Source organism: Neophocaena asiaeorientalis, unplaced genomic scaffold (genome assembly GCF_003031525.2).
Source record: "Neophocaena asiaeorientalis asiaeorientalis breed wild unplaced genomic scaffold, Neophocaena_asiaeorientalis_V1.1 scaffold336, whole genome shotgun sequence".
Taxonomy (NCBI): Eukaryota; Metazoa; Chordata; class Mammalia; order Artiodactyla; family Phocoenidae; genus Neophocaena; species Neophocaena asiaeorientalis.
The window spans coordinates 385,638-408,175 of record NW_020174788.1 but is presented as its reverse complement, the minus strand read 5'-3'; the positions used below and the strand labels follow the sequence as shown (position 1 = coordinate 408,175).

Here is a 22,538-nt window from a genome sequence, read left to right as displayed (position 1 = left end):
TATATATATATATATATATATATAGCTACATATTACGTACATCTAAACACACACAGACATACCCACACAAACTAACAAGGCACACAGACATACACACGAGCCCAAATGTGGAATAAATGTGATACATAATTTGTGGTGAGGAGCTGAGTAATAACCCCTGTTCTTTCTTCTTCAAATATTAAACATGCAGCACTGGGAACCATGACAGTCCCATAAATGTGGTCAATGTCAACTTCAAATTTGTTGTAAGTTCCGGTCTATCAGTCCTGGCCAGGTTTCAAGACAACCTGACATCCTAACTAATAATGAAACCCCAGTGGTGTTGATGAAAAGGGGAGGGTCGATGTGATGCCAAAAATACCAACAGTTAGAGGAAGGGTCTGCATTTTTATGGCAAAACTGATGACCATTTGGTGTTTGGGTGGGGGAAGGTACTTATTTGCTTCTAAACAGACCTGAATAATTTATAATCGCCTTCTAAGCCATGACTTCATATTTCACAAAATCGTTAGTATATAATTTGGGTGTACCTTGATCTCCATATTTGTCATCTAATTCAAGGTTCAAGAAGAGAGCCGATGTTTCTTTAACTGGTGTCCCTTTTTCATTACTTTGCCCATGTCCAAGGCAGCTCTGGCAATGAGGGAAGAGCCGGATCCTCATACATGTGGGTTGAGAGCTATACACAATGATAAAACTCCAGGGCAAAGAAGACCAGGGGTTTCCGTGGGAGTCAGTCTACATTCAAGACTGCAGCTTTGAGAGCTGAGTCCTTCGTGTAGACGACATCTCTCTCCACCTGCCTTGATTTTGGAAAAACGTTAACTCTCCATTTTTTGACGAGTACTACAGCTTGCATACGGTTAGATTTTTTTAATTTTTTTCTTTCTCCATGACATCCTAACTAAACCTCAGAAACTAATTGTCATAATAGACATTAAAATGAACAAAACTGGAAAAATTATGTACTTGCATAGTTTGGAATGGATCCTACAGGGTCCTCATTATGCCTCTTCTTTGACATGTTTCCAAACCATTATCTCTCAGAACCCATTTCCACTTATTTTTTTCTACTTGCTTACAAGATTCAGAAGATACCATTATACCTGACTATACAAAGCCTCCGAAAACTTTTTTTTTTTTTTAATTTCCCCCTGAAGGCACAGTTATATGTGTACATTTATATCTGGGAATTCTCTAGGTGGTTTTTGTCCCAAGGATTTAGCTCAAATACAGTGGCCAACGTTTACAGTATAGTTGTTCAAGAAGTAAGCAAACAACAACGACAACAAAAAAGGCTTCCAAGAATGTTTTGCCATATTCCCCCATTCCACCATTAAATTAATAGTAATAAATAAGAGCTTTAACTTGAATGTCTAGACAAAGATTCATATTTTATCAGCTAAGTTTATAAAGACTTTAATTTTGGGTGTGGCTGAGAGTTTAGTCCTTCTCATCTGGATCCAAGAAACATTAGAGAGTTAAACATGATGCTTTTTTTTTTTTCTTAAAAGTATCACTCAGAAATGTAAAGGAAACTAAGATAAGCACAGCAAAAATGTCCTCATTACATGTTTATTACAAAAGAGAGCTGCACTTGGTCTGCTGGGGACCACATTGGTCAATTTGTTTCCCTGGGGTCTGGGACTGTCTAGTTCAAGTGTTAACACCCTTCACACACCCTAAACGAGTGGAGAGAAATTGACAGTGATGCAAGGGCATTGCTCTTTTGTTATTTTTAAATTGGGCAACATCTGGTGCTCAAGAAAACGGTTTCAAAGTACGGTCTGGGGTCACACACAACACAGCCAACTGGAAGGACTGGTGCACAAAGTTGTGTGATGACTTGGTGTCCCCAGTTTCATGATGTTTGCACAACTTTTGGGCAGTAAAGATGGTAAAAATGCTGCACAGCAGACAAGAGCCATGGCAATACCTTGTTGGGGGCAAGGGGTGGGGATGGCATAAGCAAAGCTGGAGACGTTTGCAACATGTGAGGTGTTGAAAGCATTCACTTATAACCTACTCTTGAAAAGATTCAAAATAACTTCATAAAACCAACTCAAAGTGACCAAAAGAGGTTTTATGTTCCCTCGACAAAGAGAGCTGGGGAAAGAAAAGAAGGATGATGTGTACTCTTCCTTGGGAAGCCAAAAGAGTGAGGCATTCAACTATTTCTCCTTCCAGGGCTGGTGTCTTCTGGGGTGTGTCAGAATGAAAAGGCACTTGGGTGCTTGGGTTTGTGTAGGTGTAAAAATGAGGCAGAAGTAGAAGACACTAGAATTTTAGGCACTGTGTGGAAAGAAATGCAGAACGCCGTCTGCTCTGGCCGCTCTATAAAGATATCAACCCAGGAGGAGACAGCTGAAAAGCGCTTTTCCCAGCAGAGGTCTTCACAAGGGGCAGCAAAATCCCGCAGGGAATAGGGACAATTTGCATAACAATATGCTGTTGCTTATCTGGACACCCAAGGGATCGGCTCCTCATAGAGAAAAATCCACAGTTCTGAGTCCAGCTCATTGTAGAGACGGACATTGGTGTTCAGTTTGTGGGGGCAGAGGAGGGAGGACCCCCCCCTTCAACATTACTTTGTCACAGGAAATCAATGAGACCCTCATGTTTCCTCTTCTTCAAAGCATTTGTTTTTCTATATTGGTGGTGGGTGGTGTCCTTTTTCTTTTTCCAGCTTTGGTACAGGTCGTCATAGGCACTTCCTAACCTCCCTCCTCCTCCTAACTTTTGTTGTTTGTTTTGTTTTTATCTTTGGGGACCCACCTAACTCCAAAGTTTCCCCATTCCCTTTTTGCTTCACTATCCTGCCTTTTCATCCAGGCCAGTGACTTGGACTGGTGCATAAGAATTCAGTTCTCCATCTTGTGAACTTGGGAAGATTATCTTTATTCTTTCATGAAGATGAGTGGAGGGTCCATTCTCTGCTGCTCTAGGGGACACCAGTTTGCTTGCCATTCTTTTGAATTTGAAAGAGGCATGTTTCAGGGTGATATTTACTCCTGCTGTCTTGTTTTGGGAACCAGGTAGGGAGGCTGTTGAAGAAAGCCAAGAAAATCCAGAGAATGCAAAACTCAAATTCCACAAAATGCCAAATACTCATAAAGAGCAGGATTTCATGCTCCAAAGCTGCTACTGTTTATCAACAAGCAGTCCACCCGGTGTCAAAGTTTTTTTGCCAAAGCACCTTGGCAAGGGCTAGATATAGAGGGCCTGAAAGAGAAAAGCACATGTCCTCCACTCCAACTAAAGATGAAGTAGGGGCTTCCCTGGTGGTGCAGTGGTTGAGAATCCACCTGCCAATGCAGGGGACACGGGTTAGAGCCCTGGTCCGGGAAGATCCCACATGCCGCGGAGCATCTAAGCCCATGCACCACAACTACTCAGCCTGCGCTCTAGAGCGCACAAGCCACAACTACTGAGCCCGTGCGCCATAACTACTGAAGCCCGCATGCCTAGAGCCCATGCTCCGCAACGAGAGAAGTCACCGCAATGTGAAGCCCGCACACCACAACGAAGAGTAGTCCCTGCTCGCCGCAACTAGAGAAAGCCCGCGCACAGCAACAAAGACCCAACACAGCCAAAAATAAATTAAAAATAAAATAAATAAATTTTAAAAATAAATAAATAAAATAAAGATGAAGTAACATTTAGCCATAGTACTAGAAATACGGTGTTCAGAACCGAGGTGATATGAAGATTCTGCTCGACTCTCCAAAGTGCTCAGTACACCTGGAGTCCCACATCATTTCTGGATGTCATAATTTAAGATATAGACAAAGAGAAAAGTTTAACAATGAGAAGCAATAAAATCTCATTTAGTACCTACTATAGACCCTGGATGATGGTAGATATTTTCATATATTATTACCATTTTAATTATGAGAAATCTGAGGCTTAACCACAGAGCCATGACCCCACAGCAACGTAAGTAGCTCATCCGGAATCTAAACTGACATCTGATTGACCTAATGGTCTAGCTCTTTGCACTCATGTATGTTTAGCATAGAGTGGTCAAGAGGTCGGAGGACTCAATTCAATGTCACAGGGAGAAAATCTGAAAGATATTAGACAGTCTAAAAAGAGAGAAGCGTTATCATTAAATTTCAAAAGTCTATTTTTCTTTATAAAAGTAATATAAGCTCGTTAATGCAAATTTAAAAATACTCGAAAAATAATAAAAATCACCCAAAGGCAAATAAATAAATAAATAAATGAAAGAGAGAAGACTTGATGAGACAAGAAAGTTGTTTCTAAATATGTGAACCATTTGCTCTGTGGCCGAAGCAGCAGATCTATTCTTTAAAAGTCCATAAGAGAGAACAAGGACCAAAGAGTGAACATTTCATCAAGCAGATTTCTCTTCGACAGAAGGAAAGAATGCTCTAAGGGTGAGATGGGCTGCCTTATGAGATGGTGTGTTCCCCATCACTGTACATGTTCAAGAAAAGACCAGACGCCACTTGGCAGAAATACCAGGGAAGTGTGGGGCTCATCGAGCTGGTCATTCATTTCACTTCAAGTCATATGAGTCTAAGACCAGCAGAAGCTTGGAGAGTTTTATTTAACCTGTGACATGCAGATGGCTGTTGAAAACAGATTAAGATATCAGAGTCAAATATCAGAGACTCTGAACGAACAAAGTTCTACAATTCTTCACGACCTTCTTCCCCTTTTTGATTAAATAATGTTCTAGATATACTTTGACTATCTTGGAAAAATGCCATTCAACTGCATTAACACAACTGTTGCTAACAGATATATTTACATAACAGAACAGAATATACAGAACAATCAGAAGATGGAGGAAGTAGCGAGAGAGTCCTTCCTACATGTGCTCACATGTATATGGAGGCAGAAATTAAAAGTGTTCAACAAGCAGTCTTGTTTAAGTTATGACAAATGATGTTCTGACTTCCTAAGGGGGCCAAGGATCTGAATTCCATCACCATAGATGTGAACAGTGAATGATGGAACCATAAAAAATTAGAACAGATTGCTTGGTGGACTTACTGAATGACACATGGTTCACTGGCAGCAGAGTTGGGGTCACGACCTTCCTCAGACCTGGCCTTGAGGTACAGGACATTTTTCTACAACAATGCACCAAATTCATCCTTTTAAAACTGAACTCCAGAGGGAGGAGATATGGGGATATATGTATACATATAGCTGATTCACTTTGTTATAAAGCAGAAACTAACATACCACTGTAAAGCAATTATACTCCAATAAAGATGTTAAAAATTAAAATCGAAAGAAAACACAAAAACGGAACTTCAAGGAATCACAAGGCCCGAGCTTGGAATAGTCAGAACCAATGGGATAAAATCCTAAAAGAAGAAAGACAGTTACCAGAGCAGGTGCAGAGGTGCTTCGTGGAATTGCAGCCGTGGCCTTCCAAAACACAAAACCTTGGCTGAGAAAATTTTAAAAATGCTTCACCACTCAATTCTGTTGCCAAAACACTAACCAGTAGCCAGAAGGGACAGTCATCTCAGCCTCAAGATAATCTTAAGCCTCTTCTGCCTTTAGACAAGACTCCCCTATCTACCCAAATAGAAAGGTTTTGGTCTTTTCTGATTCTAAGAATTTAGAAGACATTCAGATCTGAATTTTAAAAATTAATTTTAAAACCTGCTTAGCATACAATTCAGTCTTGTCAAGTCAATTGCCATGAGCTCCTAAAGAACTATATAATTTATTCCTCAGCCACCCCTCAGTGTACAGACATAGGCATTTACTCCACAGGATACACTGAGCAGATGAAATAGTAATCTAATTTCATCTTCAATCATACTTCACTTTTCTGTGTGTAAATTTTAGGGAAATATTAGTTAATCAGAGCCCTGCTATCTAGCACTAATTCAAGCACAATGGAGACGTGCTAAGCCACTAGACATGCCAGGCGCTGTCCCTGGGCACAGGCCAGAGATCTTCCAGAGCACATTCTCTTTAGATAACAAAACAAGCTAATATTCTGGCTTTATTGAGAAATGTAGCTCGTCCAAGGGCTCTCCTATAAAAAATTACACTGATTTCCTACACTCCTATCAACATTAATCTATAAGATCCACTGTGGTTTACGACAACCTCTCTGAGCCCTAAAAGCCTTCATTCATTAATGATAGTCAATTTCACCCCGGCACTGTCTTACTATGGTGGAAAGGGGACTCCTGCACCATTAGAAAACATTTTTATCCATAAAGGTGGATCCTCAGTAACAAAGAAAAAATTGAATAGCACCTTATTTAGTTAGTAGAACTTTTTACTGTCTAAAAACAAAGATAGCTGAATTGCAAAAAAAAAAAACAACAAAAAAACAAAAAAAAGCCTTCATCTCACCATCATATCAATTTCTCTTTTTGCCCATCACTCAATCTTATCCTTCTCTTTGGCTCTAGTGAATCCCTAGCTCTCTGGAACGAGTCATCACTGCCTTGGCATGATCCCACTGTCTTCTAAACTTCAATCATTCATAAAAGCACTTTCATATTTTTTGCCACTTTTACATATTACCTATAATAGTATTTATTTAATACTTTATGGATATTGACTCACCTCACTTTTACTCCCAATAAATTTATTTTTAAGTGACACTTTTCTATTACCATTATGAATGAGAACCAATGCCACTTGCCTTAGATAAAGGGAAGTAATACAAATAAAAGTCAATAAAAACAAAACCAAAAATATTAGCTAAACTTTGGCTAGATACTGTTTCCTGCCAAAGCATATTTATTCAATAGGGAGATGAAGCAAGTGTGAGAGAGGTGTTAAAGACAGATTAGCACCAAACTGATACCTTGGCCCAGTTAGGAGGACTAAAAGAAATTTTACATGGAATTATTTCCTCCTTAGCTGATTTAGTGTTATTAAAAACTAAGTTTGGGTACCACTTAAAAATCGTCTGACTGCCAACTTAAAATCATCCCATGTACCAGCAGCAGCCTGCAGGTATACTTGAGAAATAGTGAGTTAGCTGATACAGGTGTGGGAAATGCACATCACACACAGAAAGGAGGGCAACCTGTGTGATGGAAAGAAGGCTGGAGGGAAAAGATTGATCAGTTGTGGGAGAGGAGATGGAGGAAGGTTTGCTACATGATTTGTAAAGAGTTGGAAGTTCCTAAACCAGCAGAAAATTCATGAGTTTTCCCTGGTGGAGGAGAGAACAAAAATATATCAGCAGTAGGTTATGAGCTGCCATGAATTTCTCTGTCTTTTATCTTTAAACATGGAAAATGATACTGAAATACTAGAAAAGTACATTCTGTGGTAAATCTGGCTTTTGATATTAACATTAGCATGTACTTTTGAAACTAAATTACACACAGAAAGAGAGAAGAGATACAACTACCATATCTTCCCACCCTAGAATAAATTTCAAAACAGTATGATGTATGTGGAATAGAGATCAAGTTGGCAGAAAAGGGAAAGAAGCATTAGGAAGGTAAAATAAATAGGTGCAGAGAAACTGTCACACAACCAAATTGAGAATCAGTATTTAATTAGGGACAGCAAGCTTGAAAGCCTCCTTGTAAATGTCTACCTAAACCAACCACATGTTGGTTAACACTGAGACATACAAACTGATCAATAGTACAAAACAAAAGGGCTCAGGTATGCATGTAGAGTCATACATCATTTCAATAAATTATGCTGTGTGTAAAGACAGTTTTTTTTAGAGCAATCATTCTGGGATCAAGAGCTAAATCATTTCAGCCACATCTTGATTTCTGCAAAACTCGGCAGGAATTATGAGGCTTAACAGCATCCTGACAATTAGCATATTATAAATACAAAAATGATATATTAAAGGGAGAGGAGGAAAAAAAGGCCAGCATTTTACACCTACAGTAATATAATTCCACTACTTAATGCAAAGTAACAGGCCTCAGAGTGTTTGGGATCCTCTCGTATGGTGTTATCTTCTCTATCAGTAAATGAGACTATGTGAACAGTACAACCTATAAATAATTCAAGGCCTGAGATGGCAATTATAGAACCATGCACAACTAGCATGAATATTTTATGAAGGCTAAAACAGCCCTCAGAATGAATCATGGAGAGATGAACACACACACACACACACACACGCACATGCACACGCACACACATACACACACACACCAGGCAGTTGTGGCCAAATTGTATTCCAAGACAAGGCTTCTCTTTGATCCCTGGCACACCTTTATTTTACAGAAACAGTGCCCATAGTTATATATTTTTCCTTTCTCGAATTTATTTCTTAAAATCCAAACACAGAGGAATGGAGGAGCAGACTTGCCAATAGGGTAGAAGAGCTTGAAGTAGAGGAAGAACAAGCCATTTTTAACCTGAACTTGTGCAGAGAATTCTGAGTGATTTTTTTTTTTAACCTCTCCAAATGGACTCTACAAAAACCATAGCGTTCCAACGCATCAAAATTGAAACTGAAACCAGTATCACTTCTTTGTGACTCAAGCAAGAACACACCTACACAAAAACTTCCCTGGTATAAATAAGCTTTTATTTCTAATTATTCCTTGAGGAATACCTGTAATCCCTGCTTTCACTACATTTATAAAACAAAACAAATATTACTGAGCCATAAGCCTGAGCAAACAAGGTACTATATTTAAAGAAGAAGCCCAGATGTCATACTTTACTAGGAAATGAGCAAAACCACAAGTCCTGTGCTGCTTCTGTAACCAAAGGATGTGCACAGCTGAAAAAAATGAAATCATAAGAATTCATGTCCTGTCCTGATTTCTCTAGGCAACGTACTTGCACTATCTGAATAAGAGTTAATATTCATTTGAATTTTGCAGAGATTAGTATTCATCTTTTTCACGCATCTCTTATTTACACATACCCAGATAATATCCATGTGGTTAGAGAAACACTACTGCCTTCCTTGAGTCAATTTTGCATAATCCACTTTCTTAATTACAACCTAAAACTTTTCAGGCTTTTCCCAGTTCCTTCATACAAGAGCTCTAGATTTCTGATACTTTTGGTATGAATGTGGGCATTTTTCACCTGATTACAACAAAAACAATGGACCTTGAGAACTCTAGAACCTTATTACAGGAAAGAACTTCAGAGATCATCTGGCCCAACTCCTTCACTTTGCAGATGAGAAAAGTTTAACAGCTAAAAAATGTTCCAGAGCAGTGGTCCCCAACCTTTTTGGCACCAGGGACCGGTTTCGTGGAAGACACTTTTTCCAAGGACGGGGTTGGGGGGCCAATGGTTCAGGCGGTAATGTGGGAAATGGGGAGCACTGGGGAGCGGCAGATGAAGCTTTGCTTGCTGGCCCGCTGCTCATCTCCTGCTGTGAGGCCCTGTTCCTAACAGGCTGGTACTGGTCCATGGCCCAGGGTTGGGGACCCCTGTTCTAGAGCATCTTCAATATCACATGACTAGTTGAAACACTAGGACCAATAATAAGATATAAGAATATTAGCAACAAAAAGAATCAGTAACAACGTCAGGTATTTACAGAAAGCTTGCAAAAAGGCAGGCACTGTGCTTTGCAGGTTCTGTCTCCTTTAGCCTCTCAATACCTCCAATGGGTAAGTACCATTACTGTCGCCATTTAAAGATGAGGAAACAGAGGCTTCAACAGGTTAAGAGTATCTTCTACCCTCAATCCCGTGACCCTTCCCATCAGCCGTACTCTTCAGCAAGCTACTGCTGAACTCTCTCCTTAAGCCTCAGCTATGAGAACCTTTAGCACATAGAACCATTGATTTTTAACAGAGACTTCCTAAGTATGAGACACAACGTGTTCCATCTTACTGTACCTGCTGCTTTGTAGGACCTCCAAGGGCAAAAAACAAAAAGGAAGTTGCGGGCTTCCCTGGTGGCGCAGTGGTTGAGAGTCCGCCTGCCGGTGCAGGGGACGCAGGTTCGTGCCCCGGTCCGGGAAGATCCCACATGCCGCGGAGCGGCTGGGCCCGTGAGCCATGGCCGCTGGGCCTGCGCGTCCGGAGCCTGTGCTCCGCAACGGGAGAGGCCACAGCAGTGAGAGGCCCGCGTACCGCAAAAAAAAAAAAAAAAAAAAAAAAAAAAGGAAGTTGCTATAACCTGCGCCACAAGAATGTCAAGAGAAACAATACCTTTCCATAAAATATTTAGCATTCCCCTATTATTCAGTGTTAAAGGTCTGAGCCACTGCTCCACTGGGTGTGCCCCTCGTGTTGGATTTGAGGCATAACTATAAAGCCCAAAGCTATAAATTGAGATGCCACCTACCACAGCAACCGACAGGCAGGCTAGTATTGTGTTTTAATAGCCCTCTTTGGGTTTTACTAACACAAAGGAAGTAAAAGTAGTATGAATCTCCCTCTCTCCCTGATCACGCCCAGTTCTGGATTTTAGTATCAGGAGGATAACACCCGCACGTCTTTTTACACTAGCGCACTAATCTGGTATAAACAGAATTATCCTGTTTGCTCTTTTCTTTTAGGTACTCACTCCAAAATATGCCTGGCTCTAGACCACAGTTCAGAGAAATACACTGTGATGTTGTAAGAGTGTAAGGAATAAAGTAAACCATTGGCTTTTGGCACGTACTTCCTTTAAGCCTCTCCCTGTGCCACCTCCTTTTCCCACTGCACCCAGATTTCACTTCAGAGCTTCCATCCCGCACTTCCCAGCCCAAGCCTGAGAAGATGTTCTGAAAAGGAAACCCAAGTAACTGACTAAAAAACACTCTCTGGACCCTTGCCTCTTTTCTTCCTATAGACTCTCAGCAGCTGGACTGTCATTTATTATTTACATGCACCTGAATGGGTTAATCTTTTCTTTTCTTTATTTTGACAACCGTGTTTATCTTTCGAAAAGGCTAGCAGAGGCGCAGTGTGGCACTGCAGTGCTAACTGCTAACACATGGGCTGTGCTGCATCTCGGCAAAAATTTCTTTCATACTTGTACAGCCACCTCCGCCAAGATCAACACCATGAGTTTGATTTTCTTCATCATGAATTGACAGCTTATTTATCTCCGTGGAAGAACTTTTTAAGCCCTTTAGTCACCCAGGCAACTTAGGAGGCATTCAGCTGACTGTTCAAAAATATTATTGTAGCTTCATAAGAAATAGAGACTAAATAATTTCATTCCGATTAGGCTGTTCTCCCTTTAAAGAGACATTCTGGTGACCCTGAGTTATGATGATAACCAAATACTACAAACACATGTGCACACACCCCCTTTTTAATTGATACTTTATTTCGAAGACCTTTTTAGACCTAAGTCTATGCTGCAAGTACAAAGTTTGGTGATAATACACTCTTTCCACGGATTCCCTTTCCAGTAATGCTCAGGAAGCCTCATTAGAATAATTAGAAAAGAAGTCATTTCCGTTTGTCATATCTTGCTATGGAAATAATAGCTTCAGATGCCCGTAAAACCAACAAGAAATAGAACTCAAATGCCAACCCCTGAGTCACAGTGGAAAAGAACATAACCCCACGTGGCTGCTGTATGGAACCCAAACCAAGTGCAACTCTGTCAGGCAGCTCTCCCTTCCAGAGGGAGCTCGCTGCTGCTCCTGGAAGAAGTTTAAACAAATGTGCAAGCAGAAAATGACCCAGAAAATACTAATAAATTGAGTACGCAAGTGCGGAATCCCAAAAGTATTTTCACTAGTAATAAAACACCTGCAATTTTCCAACTAAAAGGAGTAGCATATTGACCTGCTATCGGGCGGGGACAGATTTGTATGTATATCTATCAGCAAAAAAAAAAACTGTAAATGAGCGTGAGAAACTGACATGGGGAGACAGAGAGGTGAGAGAGCGAGGTTTACTGGATAGATTGGAGTGATTTCTGACTACAGAGCCTCCCAAAGTCTTAGCTGGTGCCCCAATTCTCTATGAGAATATCTCCAATTAAGACACTAGTTTCTGGTATTATGACTTCCACATAACAACAGCCACAAGAGAAAATATTTACTGCATGCATACTGTGGGCCAGGTGTCCTGCTACATACGCTTTATCTCATTTTATCTCATTATGTGATTTCATCCCCACAACAACCCTATAATGTAGGTATATACTATTATTGCCTTCATTTTTCAGTGAGGAAGCTGAAGCTCAGACAAGTTAAATAATTTGCCCAAGAGCACCCATTTCTAACTATTAGCCAGCCTAAATTTCTTCCCATACTCCAAGAATCCAATAAATGGAAGAAAAACATAGATTCCCGTCATTCCAAATCTGAAACTAAAACACAGTTTTTTCTGTCCAGTCTAAATTCCATGATTCACTCTTTCTGGATTTCTACCATCCTTTCTGCCTTGTTATGATCAGATATGTCCCTTCTGTTGCCTGAATGTTCTGTGTGTAAATATCTGACTAGGATGCTTGGTCTGTACAGTATGAAACCAGGCACTTAAATGAGATCAATGGTCATAATGGTGAACATATAAACTCGAGGCACCTCGTATGTCTTCAATGTGGTCAAAAAACATTCAGTCTTACATAGAGCTTGTAAGTACACACACCCAAGGGAGAACTGCATGCATCAAGGTGAGTTTGGCAAAGAAGCTGTGTCGAGAGAGGCAAGTTCAAGTGGAAATGCCCTTGTGTACTTCTACCTGAGTGTTAATGAACGGGAGAAAAGAAAGACAGCGAGTAAATATTACAGAGACCCAACAGGAAGAAGCGTACGTAGAAAAGCACGTCACATGAAAGGCGAGGCTGAGAAACATAAAATCACGTTCAAAAGTTGCAGGAAGTTTGACTTTATTAACGAAGAGAGAAAAACACAGAGAGGAGGACAATCTAGCACTTGATCAGCGCCCGTGGTTCTACAATGAGTTGCGAATATGAATAATTCCTACGGTCTCAATAAGATTGTGAGAAACTTGAGGGCAAGGACTGGGCCACATGCCTTCTTTTCTCTCTCCTGAACGAGGCTCCCTGGAACATTAGGGCAGGAAAGGCAGTTAGAGATTCCACAGTACAATCACCTCGTTTTACACACGAGGATATGGGGGTGCGGATGGGTTCAGTGACTGTCCCCAAATCACATAACTAACTAGTGACAGGAAGCTCAGCCACCAACAAGAATCCGGGCCTGTTGACTCCTTACCCTGTACATTTTTCAGACTGCCCTGCTGCCTCGATAAACACTCCCAAGCTCTGGGGGCTCTGAGAAAGGACAGAAGAGAGGGTCTGGTGTACCTCAGGAGTACAGAGGTCCTCCACCACACTTGTCCCTTCAATCCAAGCCTTGATCAACAGGGTTTCAAACAAGAGAAACTGCAGCTTTGGAAAAATGGTGAAAGCTCAAAGTTAACGATCTTTAAATGAGGAGGGCTACTTGGAAATGTGGAGGAAAGAAAAGTTCGAAGCATTTATTATCAATCTGGTCATAAAGACAATTAGGTAAGATGTAACACATACTGTCTGTAAATATACACACTTGTATATTGCCACGCTTGTATGCCCAGCGCTGTATTAACATATGTACATATTTGTTCAACAGAATCCTTCAAAGTCCTCTCCCTTAGAGTCACTTTCAGACATTTCTCAAACATGATGCAGATCAAAATGCAATATACAAAGTCAGGTAATGTCCCCGGCATCAAATTAAAATAGCTAACTGGCCAACAGATGGCAGCTACAGCAAATCACTTGCCGATTTAAATAAGAACAGCATTCGGTTCAGTTGCGCGCATTTTTCTAGACAGAAGTTGACTGCTAAATGAAATCAACTTCAGAGCCCAGTTGCTTGTAGTACGAAGGGGAAATTACAAAAAAAAAATGCCTCCTTTGTTCCTGGAACCTGGGGTGATTCACAAGCACGGACATCCCCAGGTCTACTGATTTTAAATCACTAAGGTAGAAATGTCATTCACCCAGGAGATTATTGATTAAAATAAAGAACAGGAATGTTTTCTGCATGAACCTCACTTCTGCCGGCAAGGTTACATCGTTTAGATACTGAAAGGAAAGAAGAGGGGGAAAACAAAACAGCAGAGAGAGGAAGGTTCAGAGCAGTCACATACTAGGAATAAATAACACAAAGAAGCTTTCTGGCCTGAGGATAGAGGCAGAGGTTGGCATTATTTTACATTAGAAACACTTCGTATTCAAAACGGTAATTGATAGCAGTGAAGTGTTGGGGAAAAGAGCCACTTGCGCGCAGGCAGCCTGCCCTGCCAATCAAACTCAACCTTTCTTTGAATGAATAAAAGCTTCATTGCCCTATTATGCTGATACAGTCAGACAGGACTAAAGTAGCCTGTTTGTCAAGTTTATGTGCACTGCCCCAAGCTACTTAGATTCTGACGCTTAAATAATTCCCTCAAAATCGGCCATGATTTTGGATACAGTTCTCTTTTTACCAGCACAGTATAAATTTTACCTTGGAGTTGACCGCCACTGGCTAAAGATGGGGGAGGGGGCGCAATTCTCCCTCGTTTTAGTAGCAGGAGGGCATTTGGCTGTCTTTTGTTTAGAATCCGCAGCAATGAAGTGTTCCGCACAGAGTGTGTGTGTGCTGCGGGCTGTCTGAAGCCGGCAGACATTTGCCAGATCCTGTATTCCCAGCTCTACAGGAAGTCAGTGTAGAGAAGTGTCTCCATCGCCCCTCTTGTCATCAGGGATTTGGGGTAAACAGCACCAAACCTTGCCTGCTACTAAGTGATCAATGAACACTGAAGGGCCAGGGGGGACTTTTGCTTCCTAGGTCCCAATCCTTCTCTGCCTCTAGCACCACATCAGTGCTTTGGGCGCCGGAAGGATCGGAAGGTTATACACCGCCCCCGTACCAGCAATGCAGGAATCCTGAGGAGGGTCTTTAGACATTGAGGGCAGCAGAGGCCCAGGAGAGCTGAAAAGGAATCTGTCCCCCCTGCCTCCACAGGCCTATGTGCCCTTGCCTTCCCAGTTGCCTCTACTTTAAAGTGCATGTGACAAAACTGCTTTGTATTTGCAAAAAAGAGTCCTGGGTAACAATGAACAGCAATTGGGTTGGAAATAGATTTATCAGGCTTCAAGGATTATTGTTTGCCGAGAGATGGTACACACATTACTATTTCACAGTTCAGCTATGACATTATTAACCTACTGTGCAAGGATTTTATTGCCAGATTGGTCCATTTATCAAAAATAAGAGAAACTCAAAACCCCATAAGGAAGTTAACATTTCATTCAGCCTTGGCTTTCACTTAACGCCATTAATCTATCTATTTACATAAGAGCAAGAAATGTTCATTTAGTAACGTCTCTCCGTTTGGTATAAAAGCTGCAAGATGGTACTGGATGCAAGCATGTGAATGTCATGCTCATTGTCACAGGAAAAATGAGTGTCTTCTCCTTAAGATGAGTTGGGAGTCCCCAGAGCCTGCCACATCTTCTGGGTTGCCATGTGCTAGAAGCTTGGTGCTCAACCAGCAAAGGGCTAAATCCAAGTATTGGAACATTTAAATGCTCAAGCTGGAAAGAGAGGTGTGGAGGAAGGCGGACACTCCTAATTATTTTGTGACAATACACAAAGATATACCAAGTTTCTTAAATGAAAAAAAATTCTTATCCAACCTTATCACAGCAAAGAGCCCTTATAATAAAAAAGGACAGGAAAGTGGTGGCAAACAACTCAATAATTCATAGAGATGCAACTGATTTTGGACTACAAAGATAGCGGTCTTCTGACGTATCTTCTCCAATAGGAGGTTTCACTAACACAGGGATATTTATGGAGCAATACACACGATCGTGTCACACACTGTCCAGTACCCAGCACTACACGTACACCCCAAGATGTCACATAGCCTTGCTGTTCATGCTTGAATCTGCATGGTATTAGAAATTTACTTCTCTGTGGGTAAGGACACAGCCCTTGAAAAAAAAAAAAGGAGGTGGGCAAAATGACTCTGTTTCCATTCCTCAATCTTTACTGTTTGTTTTCTCCTTCGTTCTTTTTGTTTTATTACTTCTTTATGGAGAAGACAATCGACAAGCTCATAAAATGCCTGCAACCACTAACACTGATCCTATCAATCTTTTTTTCTTCAGAAAATGTGATGTTGGAAAAAGTGAAGGTAGGCCATCTCAAAATAGAGGGACACTCATTTATGGTAGGTATACATGTATGTGTATATATATGTACATCCATGTATATATCCTCCCTTCACTTTTATATTTATACACACACACACACACACATCAGTGTAGATAACATGCTCAAGCTATATGGGTAGTTAAAAAACATTCAGCAAGCCCTACTGAGCCCCTCCTATAGAAAAGGTACTGCGTTCGGCCACGTGATATGTACTCCCTCAATGGTAGCCTTGAGTCAGTACTAGGAACTGTGCTCAGTACCTTAAAAAATTACTGTACTGAATCCTCATAACAATCCTACAAGAGTAATTAGCCCCATTTTACGAATGGGGAGGCTAAGGCTGGGTGGGTGACGTAGCTTGCCCAAACCACACAGCTGATAAGCTGCAGAACCTGAGTTCTGCCTGCCTCCAAAACCTGGTAACCCCTGTGGCATTGTGTAAGGAATCAGGGAGGACACTACAATAAAGAAGACGTGGCCCGTGTCCTGGAGGGGCTCACAGTCTGGCAGAAAAGCCACAAACACCATGAACTAACAAGGCGGAAACCAACCGGCTTCATTTCAGCAGGGCAAAAAGTTACGGGGTAGCTCAGCACTGACTGGGAGCAGAGGGGCCTTCCTGGAGACTGTGCGCTCCAGCACGTACACACATCCCACCTTCCTCTAGGACAAACCTGCCACAACAGGTACACAAATGCCCTGTGCCTCTGAAAGTTTCTGGTACAACACTGTCATTTGTTAACATTTTCTCCCCTGAATGCTAAGTCACTGCTCTAGTATTTTCAGAAGCATTTGGCTCATGGAATAGAATAGCTGCAGTGATATTAAATCAAGTCTCATCCATTTCAATTATTAGGAGTCAACCTAGGCAAATACGGTGAGGTGACATCCACATTCGGGGCTGATCAAGCTGGTGGATAGTGGTTCTCTTGGGTCTGTGATAGGGAGAAAATCAGCTAATAACACCCAGGCTTCAGGGGATTTGGCAGAGCAGAAATTTGGCAGAGAGAAATTACTACCGCCACGTTATCGGAGGTTTACTGAGCACGCGTTATGGGCCAGACGCTCAGCTATAGCATTTTGCCCACATCTGCTCATAAAATCCTCCTAACTCCTCTGTGGGCAAGATACCTGCTCCTTTACAGACAAGGAAACAAGACCCACAAAGTCTGGGCAAGTCCCTTACATGCTGCACTACTGAGCGGCAGCCCTGGGACTCGAACCCAGGTGTGCCAAGCTCCAAAGTCTATGTTCTTAATCATTATTCTCTGCTGCCATGATGTTCTATATCTTTTTTATTTTTCTCTTCCTAGCATAGCAAAATGTCAGCAAATGTGTGCTTGAATCCAGCGGGTCTACTATGCAAAGTACGTACTGAAGTACTTCTCCCCCTGCGCCGTCCGCAGGACTCCACAGCCCCCATTCCACGCACAGTTTGAAGGAGGTCGTTCTTAGGCAGGAGGAAGAGAGGAAACAGGCCTAGGAAGCTGGCCTTACGCAGCGCTCAGTGGGAACGGAAAAGTGTGCTGCCGCCGGTGCCCAGCTCTCCCGTCCTGATCCTTAAATGGGACCCATCAAGCTTGCCTTCCAGATTATCTGCAAGGATATAGCTGTTATCTGTGCAGCCTCTTAGAAGAAAAGTCATAATCTGAGGTATTTCTGTCCTCAGCGTGTGGCACTGGAAAAGCAGTAGGGACCAGTAGCAAAACCATACACTTGAGAAACCCAACAGACGTGTGTTGCGTTGGCAAATCAAGTGCTGGTCTAAAGCCAGACGCTCTGTGTCTTCCAGCAATACTCATCAATAACTGACAAATTCCATGCTATTTTCTGAAGTGTAACATTCCAAGTTAGATGGATGGGCATTTGCTTTGCATTGGGGCTTTCAAGTCCAAAAGATTCACAAACACATTCCTCAAATTCAAGCATTTCTGTTCCGATTTGGGGATAAAGGAGGGTGTTTGCCGTGGGGAACTCCAATCCCAGAGCCTATGTCTATCTGAAACTAAATTCAAGTAAATGATGTTTCTGTTTTTCTTTCAAACTAAAAAAAAATTTAACTCTCACCCAACATCTTTATAAGGTAGTGTTGCTTAACCACTAGGAGATTAATTATAGTCACGTTGGGAAAATGAATACTTGTTTGGGTTCCAAAATACAGAGAGGATGGAATATTCTCTTTACAAAAGAAGACTTTGCATTTCAGAAGGAGACACCATCAATGTAGAAACCTAGATTTTTCAAAGATCCCAATTTCAAATAGCCTCTTTCTGGTACACTGGCTGGCAAAAACAAGTTGGTACTTCATAAACACTTGTTTTCAATGACTGAGCAAATGAATGTCTTCTGTTCTGTTCTCCTAAGAACTTTTCGTGGATTTATAAGACCACACGTCACCATTTTGATGTGATCACTATGATCAACAAAATTAGCAGGTGCATGGATTTCTGCTAAGTGGTAACAGTCAGGCTAATGATACAGCCTTTATTAATCACGTACACATTGAAATTTACCAAAATTTACCATAGTTTAATTTCCCTAGATTTAAAAAAATAAAAGAGGTTTCAACTTATACATAGTTCCCTCAGAACCAGCCATTGTACCTATTAAAGTATACCTGTAATGTTGCAGAATTAGTAAGCTTTATACTCAGGCTTGTCTCTGGAATGTCCTGTTGATCAGAAATGGTTTTAACCTAATTTTCATATGTAGTAACTTAGATCAATATCCTTATAAATTTTTTGAGACAACTCTGAAGAAAAGCTTATGGGGAAATTACCTCTTTGAATAACCACCTTCATGGGCAGATTCTACCATCATCCCATCCAGCTCCTCTGTGGTCAGAAGCTCCTTTTACACTCCTCTGTTTATTTTCACTCTAACCTGGTACTATAGAAGTGATTTTTCACTCCATTTTATATCATCTAGTGGGATTCACTTTGGTGGGAGATCAAGTTATGAAATAATATATTTAAAGCTTTTCATATTTATGATTCAAAGGGGAAGAAAAGTCTAATCTTGAGCTCTAAAATGTCTGTCAACAAATTTCCAAGGTCCAAGGTGAAGAATTATTTCTGTTTTGCCTCAATATGAACTGCAAAATTCAAATGATTAACCTTACTACTGGGTGCTCTGTTTCCAGGGGAAAGGGGAGAATGATTTCTCCGCTTATATGTCTAAATCAGACTGCATGGAGGGGTGCTGGCAGGTGAGGGCTCAGCAGAAGTCACATCCTTTTGCCCTCAGAGCCTTACAGATTATTTATTTGATCGAAAGAGAGCCACAAAGACAACATATATTAACAGTTCCTACTTCTGAGGGGTTTTATTTTTTTTCCATTTTTCTCTCTTGGTTGAAGAAATAAAAGATGCTCTTAAAATTCACTCTTTTTTTTCTTCTGTGTATGTGTGCATGTTGTGTATGTAGAGTGTGGAATCGATGTCTGAGTTAAAATCAAAATATCATAGTATTGACTATGGCTCGCATGTAACATGGCAAATAAAACGTAAGTGGGCCTAATTGTTCTCATAAAAAGTTCTGTACATTCCTAAGGGGCAAGACCGTGCACCGAGTCTAGAGATATGAAGCTAATAAATCTGCATAGCTACAGAAAGTGTTCACACCCAACGTGCTAAATGTGTTCAGTGAGTTGGCAGAAAACATTTTCTATGACTATATCTTCTCAATTTAAAATTTATACCTCCACCGGATCCCAATAAAAATTGACAAATTATATTAAAGACCATGGAACTGGTACTGATACGTTTCTGAATAGAAAAGTTTGCAATTGGAAGAAAAATAGTAACCAAAAAGGTTTGATTTCTGTCTCTATATGAATTTGCTTCAGTGTATTTCTGCTAGTCCTCCTTCACCTCTCCCACAATCAACTCTCCTCAGGCCTTACCCACCCCAGAAATAAGCACCACCTCCACCTATGAACCTAAGATTCTCTTCCTCCTTCTTCCTCTCCACTTTCCCACCAGATTTTCCTCCTGCTGCCCTACCCTGAATAGACGTGTCCTTCTCCTAATCAACACAAGTAGAATTTTCTTTCTTCTATTTCTCCCACCAATACGTTGAATAATTCTCTTCCTTTGCTGCCCTCATCTCACCAATGTCTCAAGTCATCAAATTCCCAATGACTGTGTTAGAGCCTTTCTCCAAGCGTGTACCTTACTGAGCAAGATCTGATCGCATCACTACCAAAAACTACCCTGATTTCCCAGGACCTCAAACCTCACCTTTTAGAAAGTGACCGGCACTCTGTAATGCTAATTCCAAGGCTTAATACAATAAGCCTGCCTGTCCATGGAAGGCATTCAATAAATACTTGCTGAATGAACCACTAGTATCCAAATCAATAGATGGCAGCGGTGGTGGTGGTGGTGGGAGGGGTGGATTTGCAAGCGGAAAATGGCTGAAAAGAAGGACGCTGGAAAATTCTGCCAAAGATAATATTTAAGCTTAGCTTTTCAGTTGGAACAGCTGAAGGTATTCACATGGTCTTTCTACTTTGATTTCTTAAGGTTAAATTTTTTAAGTGAATTTGTTCAAGTCTCAGTAATTGCTCTATTGCCAAGCGTTGTATACCCAAAGAGGGGAGCGAACCCTCAGAAATGTTAGCAAAGATGAGTAGAAAGCTTGAGAATAAATGCATCTAAGGCAACTATGATGCTGAAGCAAGAAAAGAGAAATTTAACCTCTGCTATCCCTAATTCATTAGGGATAGTAGGCATCCAGTGATTCCTAGAATTTAGAGCTGAACGGCCTCATCAATTACTTGCTCAAACACTCCCATTTTGTAGATCCAAGATGCTGACGGATAAAGGGAATTCGTGAAAAGACACAGAGTGAGCTACCGGCACAGCCAAAGCAAAATCTAGGTCTTTTCTACTCACTTTTGCTACTCTTCTTCTTCTGTTAATTGGATACAATATGTTCGCCCTTCTAATCCCCCAGGTTGTTGTGAGAATGAGTAGAAAGAAAATATATATGCTAGATGCAAAAGAACGTTGCAAAGCAAAAACTTTCACCCAAGGAATATTATAAGGGGTCAAACAACATTGGATTTTTCCCTAAATGATGTACTTATATAATTTTAAAATTGTTTAATCCCTGTTGTTCAGGGCACAAAGCCTTTACTCTTTGTAATCATAATTACTCTTTTCCTACAAAGAAAGTCAAAGATCATCTCCATTTGCTCATTCATTTAAAAACCCTTATCCCATATGTGACACCAAAACAAATAGCCACCAGCCACTTCTTTGTGCTTCTCAGAACTGTGCAAACTTCCCAACAAGCCTATATTAGTTTTTTTGTTTTATTTCTCTTCTAAAGACACAGGAAAAAGGGATATCATATCCCACTCCTGGGCATATATCCAGAGAAAAACATGGTCTGAAAGAATATATGGTCTGAAAGAATACATGCACCCCAATGTTCACTGCAGCACTGTTTACAATAGCTGAGACATGAAAGCAACCTAAATGTCCACTGGAATGGATAAAGAAGATATGGCACATATATACAATGGAATATTACTCAGTCATAAAAAGAATGAAATAATGCCATTGGCAGCAACATGGATGGACCTAGAGATTGTCATACTGAGTGAAGTAAGTCAGACAGAGAAAGAGAAACATCGTATGATATCACTTATATGCAGAATCTTAAAAAATTATAAAAATGAACTTATTTACAAAACAAAAACAGACTCATAGACTTAGAGAACAAACTCATGGTTACCGGCAGGGAGGGTGGGAGAGAGGGATAGTTAGGGAGTTTGCGATTGACATGTACACACTGTTATGTTTAAAATGGATAACCAACAAGGACCTACTGTACAGCACAGAGAACGCTGCTCAATATTATGTAACAACCTAAATGGGAAAGAATTTGAAAAAGAATCACTTTGCTGTACACCTGAAACTAACACAACATTGTTAATCAACTGGACTCCAGTATGAAATAAAAAGTGATTTTAAAAAAAAAAGACACGGGCCTTTTTCCTGTCTAAGCCTGGGACTCCTCTAGAATTATGTTACATACCTCAGTCATTTCTTTCTCATTGTTACAAATGGAGACAAGTACTGAAAGCAGCATTATAGTAGTTTCCTCCAGGTTACTATATATTCAATACTTCTATTTATACTTTTCATTTTGTCTGCTGCCTTTGTTTTTGGTCCCTCCTCCTGCCCCTACCAACCTGCTATTGAGTCTGGTGTCGAACAGATGAGAGTTTTATATTCTGCAGCTGAAATTATGCCATTTTCTCTTGACTTGGGGATGGATCACTCTTGAAAGTGTAGGTTTTCTGTTTAACATTTTAAAATAAAACATGATAAGCTTTGATGGCATTAGCTCTGCCCTCCTTTTAGCCAAGTCTTCATGACATGATTTAGTGCCACTTAGCGTCACTGCCGTTTCTCTGCAACCTGGGCTAGTGTGTATCTCATTACGGGCATTCAAA

The 22,538-nt window shown here is 40.8% G+C and overlaps 1 protein-coding gene across 5 annotated transcripts in view; it reads right to left on the bottom strand.

Annotated features, from left to right (window-relative positions):
* The window catches only part of EBF1 (EBF transcription factor 1), a 449,793-nt gene that overhangs the window by 169,408 nt on the left and 257,847 nt on the right, over positions 1–22,538 (bottom strand). The window lies entirely within an intron of this gene.